This window comes from Tupaia chinensis, unplaced genomic scaffold (assembly GCF_000334495.1).
Source record: "Tupaia chinensis unplaced genomic scaffold, TupChi_1.0 Scaffold000086_1, whole genome shotgun sequence".
Lineage (NCBI taxonomy): Eukaryota > Metazoa > Chordata > Mammalia > Scandentia > Tupaiidae > Tupaia > Tupaia belangeri.
Genome location: NW_006159548.1, coordinates 5449306 through 5456800, shown reverse-complemented (window position 1 = coordinate 5456800; position 7495 = coordinate 5449306).

Here is a 7495-nt window from a genome sequence, read left to right as displayed (position 1 = left end):
CCAGTGCCAAAGCAAAAACCACCCAAAAAAAAAAAAAAAAAGAAAAAAAAAAGAGGCTTAGGAGACCTGTGAACCAATTGCATTGTATAGGACTCACTTGGAAACCTAATGCAACAAGCTGCTTTTCTTTTTAAAAGAATTATTCCATTTAACTTTTTACTTATTTTAATTTGACCAGAGAGAAGCAGAGCGAGAAAGAGAGAGAGAAAGTGAGAAAGCAAGTCACCAAGTCCAGGACTCAAACCATGGTCAGACATATGTATGTCTATTGCCCTTAACCACCACATCACCTGCTGGCCCCCTGCTTTTCGTTTTTAAAGACAATCAGAGAGGCCGGCAGGCAGTGTGATGGTTAAAGTACTGGACTCCCACGTAGCCGACTGTGGTTTGAATCCCAAACCTGGCAGTCCTCCTTCTCACTCTCCCTCTCTCTCTGTCTCTATTTGGTCAAATTGAAGAATAATAATAAATAAGTAAAACTAAATTAAATAATTTTGTAGAAGAAAAGGCAATCAGAAATGTGTGAATACAACTGAATATTTGATGATAATAAGGAATTATTAATTTTTTAGGTATGCTATTGACATTATTATTTTTTAAGTTCCTAGAGACACATATTAAAATATTTACCGGGATTATTACCAGAGAGACAGAGAGACAGAGAAACAAAGAGACAGATTCTATTATCAGGATTTTGGGCATGCCCGGTCTGGGACTTGAACCACGGTTGACTATGTAGATGTCCACTGACATAACCATTAAGTCATCTACTGGTCCCTACTGGGATTTGCTTTAAAATAGGAGCCAGGGGGTGGGAGTGTGAATAAAACCAGACTGGCCTTGTGTTGATCTTCGTTGAAGCTGGGCGATGATTATATGAGGGTTAATTATGCTTTTCTCCTTTTTATTGTTTTAATTTTTGTATAATAAACATGTTTTTAAATTAGACGTAGTGTTAAGGTGGGAGGACAAATGACCTGTTTGCTAAAACAAGCAATCCAGCAAACTTTCTCAGGGCGCAATTGGAGCCGGCTGAGAACTGACGCAGTCATTAAACCTGTGAGTGGGCGGGAAGTAAATAAACAGAGTCTGTTGATTAGTCTTGGTGGATTTGGGGGGGAATCACCCAATCTCATTAAGTCTCAATTTCCTCATCTGTAAAATGGGCATCACGTAATGACCTTTTCCAAGAAGTCCTGAGGCTTGTTATAGTAAATTAAAATGGGGGCCAGCAAGGGGTGCAGTGGTTATGGAACTGGACTTCCACATGGTAGACTGCAGTTTGAGTCCTTGACCTGCTGGCTTGAAAATCACACTGGGTAGGCCGGTAGGTGGTGTGGTGGTTATGGCTGCTGGACCCCCACGTGGCTGACTGTGGTTCGAGTCCCAAATATGGCGGCTTGCTTTGTCACTTTCTCTCTCTCTCGCTCGCTTTCTCCCTCTCTGGACAAATCAAAACAAACAACTAAATAAATAAAGTTAAATAATAAAAATTAAAAAAAAGAAAGAAAAGAAAATCATTCCAGGTATATGTGTGTATGTACCCCAAAATCTCAGGAAGAGAATGGAGGTGAAGGGATTGCTGTGTAGCCATCCATCCTGGAGGGTAAATTTTTGCTTTCCCCCTACTACCTATCTCTGTCTCTCTCTGGGGAGCATATGTGCCCTACAGCAAAAATCTTAAAAAAAAAAAAAAAAGTAAATTAAAATAGAGACCAGGCCTGATGGATCCCTGAGCAGACAAAGCAGTCAGGCAGGCCTCATAAGTAACCTTAACCTCGCTTGATTTGGAAACATACGCAAAATGTGATTTCAGCTCTTTCTTGTAAATGTATTTATTCAAACAAACTTAAACTCAACTAATCAGAAAGAGCCAATGAATGTATAAATATATATCCATAGCTATAGATAAAGCTGAGAGATTTCTAGTAGGACAGACCCAATAAGGCAACTTTATAAGTGACACCAATCAAATATTTTCTTCTATGACTTCTGTGTTCACACTATCAAAAACTTATCCTGTACACTGCTTTAACGAAGCTCCCAAACCACTTCTGGTTTGGAGCTGCCTGATTCATGAATTATGCTTCACTCAAATAAACCTTAAAATTTTTTATCGTGTCTCAGTTCATCTTTACTTAACAGTCTTAAATGAGAGAAGTGTGTACCAAAACATTTCTGAACCTCATAAAATGCTACTCAAGTGCTAGGAGTTATTTGCCGGATGACACCGCCTCATTCCTTCACACGTGCGGCCCTAAACATTGACGGGATGCCTACGGCCAGATGCTGTGTCAGGTATCGCAAATACAAAGAGGAAGAGGCCTTTGGCCCCACTTGGTCTAATTCAGTGCTTCTCAACTCTGGATACTCATTTATAAACTGCTGGGGCCTGACTCTCAGGAGTGGCTTCTTGTTGTGTTCCCAAAGAGTCTATAGAGAGAGAAACAGTTGAAATGACTAAGGAAAAAGAAAGTCTTCTTTAAAACAGCAGAGCTTCTGGAGAGACAAAATGAAATACCCCTGTGAAAGCAGAGTCCCAGATGTCCGTCTCCAGACCAACCAAGTCAAAATCTCTGGCCATGGGTCCTGAGCATAAGCAGTTTAAAACAGATCTTCATGGGTGACTGATTCTACTGCTTAGCCAGGGCTGAGACCTGTACATTTCATTGATCTTTGATCCACGAGTAGGTCTGAGGCAATCATTAAGATGACTGGGTGGGACCAGCAGATGGCGTAATGCTTATGTCTATGGACTCCCACATAGCTGACCGTGGTCCGAGTCCTGAACCTGGCAGCTTAAAACACGCCGAGCATGTGTATTCGTGCGCATGCATGCCCAAAATCCCAAGAAGAGAATGGAGAAGAAGGGATTATAGCATGGCCATCTACCTTGGGGGGTGATTTCTCACTTCCTGTCTCTGTCTCTCTGGTGAGTGCATGCACCCTATAGCAAAAATCTCAAAAAAAAAAAAAAAAAAAAAGGCTAGGTCTTGGAGGCTGGCTCTGTGTTGCAGTGATAATGTGCTGCTTGAGAGAAACTGGATCCCACCTGGCGATTAGGGTCCGAATCTCTGGCCCAGTGAGCCCGAAATGTGCCAGCATCTATGCAAATGCTCAGGAGCTGGGGGACTGGAGGACTGGAGGAAGGGGATCGTGGTGGGGCCAGACCTCACGGAGGTGCTCATTCTCATGTGTGCATGGACACACGCTGTCATGAATAAAGAACAAAGAAGACTGGGTTTTGGTTTACGTGGTCCTCAAGCAACATAGTGACCAGAAGTACCCTCTATGTGTCCACCCTTGAAGAATAGGCCTTGCCTGGTGGCCAGCTGGGCACATCGGACCACTCTTTGTGGCCAACTGGGCGCGTTGGACCTTCCGGTGCTGACACAAGAATCAGGCAGCGTCATATGTCCCGGTGGCATTTTCCGCTGTGTTTCTCTTCCTTATAGGGAACTTCACCTTTCCGATTAGACAAGATTTGGGGTTTTGTAAATTGCCTAGTTTCAGATATGAGCAAGGGAGACCGACCAGAGTTCCTGAGTCACATTCTAGGTCAGGCTTTCTGGAGTTTGCACCCCTGAGTCATGCCAAGCCCTGAAACCATGGGGTTTAAGGCTGGAGAGAAGCAAGCCTGGCTGCACCACTCCAGCTAGCATGGAATTCTGGGGAGCAACTTCCCCTTGGCTCTCCCTTCCTGTTCCGTAGAGTCTGAAGAGGAAATAGAATCGGTTGACATGCTTAACCAAAAAAAAAAGAAAGAAAAAGAAGAAGAAAAAAGAAAGAAAGAAAGAAAGAAAGAAAGAAAGAAAGAGAGAGAGAGAGAAAGAAAGAAAGAGAAAGGAGAAAGAAAGAAAGAAAGAAAGAAAGAGAAAGAGGAAAGAAAGAAAGAAAGAAAGAAAGAAAGAAAGAAAAAGAAGGAAAGGAAGAAAGAAAGAAAGAAGGAAAGGAAGAAAGAAAAAGAAAGGAAGTCTTAGGAGAGCAGAGTTTCTGGAGAGACAAAATAAAATAGCACTGTGAACGCGGAGTCCCAGGTTCCCCAAATCTCTTTACCAGATGCATGAGTTGTGGAAAACCACAGAAATAAGCATTTAATTGCAGCAGGCATCTTCTTTTGCTTTTTCCTGCTACACACTCAGGCATCTTTCTACCCAATGCACATTCTCTGATGCAAGACGGCCGTTTGGGAGTCCAGCACCTTAACCACCATGCCACCTGCCAGCCCCTAAAGGAAACAATTCTTTAAACAACAACAATAACAACAACTGGGCACTCCCAACCACAGTGCGTGAACGGCACGGCACAGTCACCATCACCCAGGACAACAGAGCTCCAGGTGTGTCCCACCCCAAGCTACCAAGCCATCAGCCTTCCCAAGACAGTCACGAATAGATCCCTAATTAGTGCGTTTGCTGGCAACTGTTTCCTGTGCCAGAAGTCCATGCCGATTTAGACTCTGGGCTGTCGTGACCATGTGTCTTTGCTGAGTACTCTGCAATAACCCCGCAGTGAGACGCCCTTTCCCTGAGCTTTGGAAACAGGCACAAGATCAGCCAGCCATCCCACCTCCACTCAAAAGAAGAAATTGTCCCGTCAGCAATCCCATTCTTGGAACCATCTCACAGGGACCAAAGACAGCCCAGCAACCACCAGTGGTAGGAAATGTCAGGGCTCTCAGACCCCAAAGGTGAAAGGAGATGAGGCAGGCACCCCAGGGTTCAAGCCTCCCCCCCACCCCCCAGTAGTTTTCCACATTAGAACCATCCAGGAAGGTGAGTGCTCAGAAATACTGATGCCTGCTCCACCCCTGGTCAGTTTATCCAAATGTCAGAGGGGACCAACTGAGCACCAGCTAGTACTGTGACTAGATTACTAGTATCATTGTGTCACGGTTTATTTATTTCATCTGAGAAAGAGCGAGAGGAGGATCCATCTTCGTTAGGGTCTCACGCCACGGTCTTCCTGCAGTCTCTGTAGCCAGCCGGGATCCCAGGCACATTCACACTCGGCATGCTCAGGTCGACCCTGGAACCAGACTCTCATCCTCCGCGTGGCCGCAGCACCACAGAAGGGTGGGCTACCACTGCGTCATGGGAGCTGGATCTTTCTTTTCATTCTTTCTTTTCTTTAAAGTATGTTTCTTTCATGGGAGAGTTTTATTTATTTATTTTTGAGAGAAAGATTTTGCTATAGGGCATGTACGCTCATCAGAGAGACAGAAAGTGAGAAATCACCCCCCCAGGGGAGATGACCTTGCTGTGATCCCTTCTCCTCTCAGGATCTTGTGCACACACGCATATGGACCTGGCATGAGCTTTAAGCCACCAGGTTGGGACTCGAACTGCGTTCGACTACGCGGGAGTCCATTGACATAACCATTATGCCATCTGCTGGTCCTGAGAGAGAATATTTTTAAAAGTTAAGTCTAGAGCCAGCCCTCTGGAGCAGCAGTTCGGCACTCCATGGAGGAAGCCAGATCCCACGTAGCTGACCCAGGTTTGAATAACAGCCCTGGTGTCTCCACACTGGGCGTGCCTGTATTCCCAGGATCCTGAAGGGATGGAGAATTGGAAAAAAAAGGATTGTGATGTCCAAGATCCCGAGAGGAGAATGGAGGAGAAGGGATTGCGGCGTGACCATCCCCCCTGGGGGGTGATTTCTCGCTTTCTGTCTCTCTGTCTCTCTCTGTCTGTCTGGCGAGCACAAGCGCCCTACAGTGAAAATCTCTCAAAAAAAAAAAAAAAAAAAGGATTGTGATGTGACCAAGCCTTGTTGGGGGGCTCACTCTCTCTCTCGTACACACAGCCTCTGGCAAAGAAAAAAAAAAGTCAGTCTAATGTGTGATATGTTGAAAACATCTAACGCAGAGGATTTTTTTGGTTTTGATTTTGCTTAATCAGAGCAAAAATTATGGTTGGAGACAAAGAGGCTGTAGCTATAATCATCACCGACGTCATGACCCAAGGTTCTTGGTACAAGATGGAAACGCTCGTGTCCTAGCTAAGCAGCAGTTGAACTATCGGGATTATGCTGTTGACCCCAGGAGTGAGGATAATTTTCTCCTGCCCGGGAGTGCAGAGCCCAGGGCCAAATGCCACTTGAGGTAGCCCTGGGAGGGCTTGTCTAGAAAAGGATCCAGAGGCGAAGGGGGTTGGGAGTGCCTCACTCACAGGAAATGCTCACCGAATACTAGGTGGATGCAGTGAATTTTGAAATACAGGGAATTTTAACATCAAGGAGAATTTCATGAGTTTATCTGTTTACCTAAGAGGTAAGACTGGGATTAACTGTTGTATAAAGTGGAATGGCATGAAAGTTGAGGTGACTAATTGTCAAATGGTTGACTCTGTGGTTCGAGTCTCAGCTCTGGCAGCTTAAAACACACTGGGAGGGCCAGCAGATGGCATAATGGTTATGTCACTAGACTCTCACATAGTCAACAGTGGTTCAAGTCCTGGACCTGTGGCTTCAAAATCATCACTGGGTGCATGTGTGTGCACACCCAAAATCCCTAAAGGAGAATGGAGGAAAAGGGATTGCAGCGTGGCCATTCCCCCTGGGGGCTGATTTCTCACTTTCCCTCTCACTGTCTCTGTCTCTGGCAAGCACACATGTCTTAAGGCAAAAATGTCCAGAAGAAGAAGAAGAAGAAAGAAGAAAGAAGAAAGAAGAAAGAAGAAGAAAGAAGAAAGAAGAAAGAAGAAAGAAGAAAGAAGAAAGAAGAAAGAAGAAAGAAGAAAGAAGAAGAAAGAAGAAGAAAGAAGAAAGAAGAAAGAAGAAGAAAGAAGAAAGAAGAAAGAAAAGAAAAGAAAAGAAAAGAAAAGAAAAGAAAAGAAAAGAAAAGAAAAGAAAAGAAAAGGAAAGAAAAGAAAAACATGCTGGGGTGGCCAGCAGGTGGTATAAGGGTTAAGGTGCTGGACTCCTACATGACTAATGATGGTTCAAGTACTGGACCTGGTGGCTTGAAACCCACGCTGGGCACGTGTATGTGCATGCCCAAAATCCTGAGACGAGAACAGAGAAGAGATTGTGGTGTGGCCATCTTCCTGGAGGGGGTGACTTCTCACTTGCTCTCTCTCTCTATCTCTCTAGAGAGGGCATGCTCCCTGTATAAAAAAAAAAAATCTCTGAAAAATAAAAAGAGAAGGAAAAGAAAAACACACAGGAAAGGGTGGGGTGGGGCAGCAGGTGGTGTGATGGTTGAAGTGTTGGGCTCCCCCCACATGACCTACTGTGGTTTGAGTCCCAGACCTGGTGCTTGCTTTCTCACTTTCCCTCTCTGTCTCTCTCTAGTGAGCACATGTGTCCTATAGCAAATTAAATAATAATAATAATAAATAAAATATTTTTAAAAAGAAAAGAAAAACACACTGGGTGCATTTCCAAGAAGAGAATAAAGAAGAAGGGATTGTGGTGTGGTCATACCTCCTGAGGGGATGATTTCTCTCACCTTCCCTCTCTAGTTCTGTCTCTCTCTGTCTCTTTCTGGAAG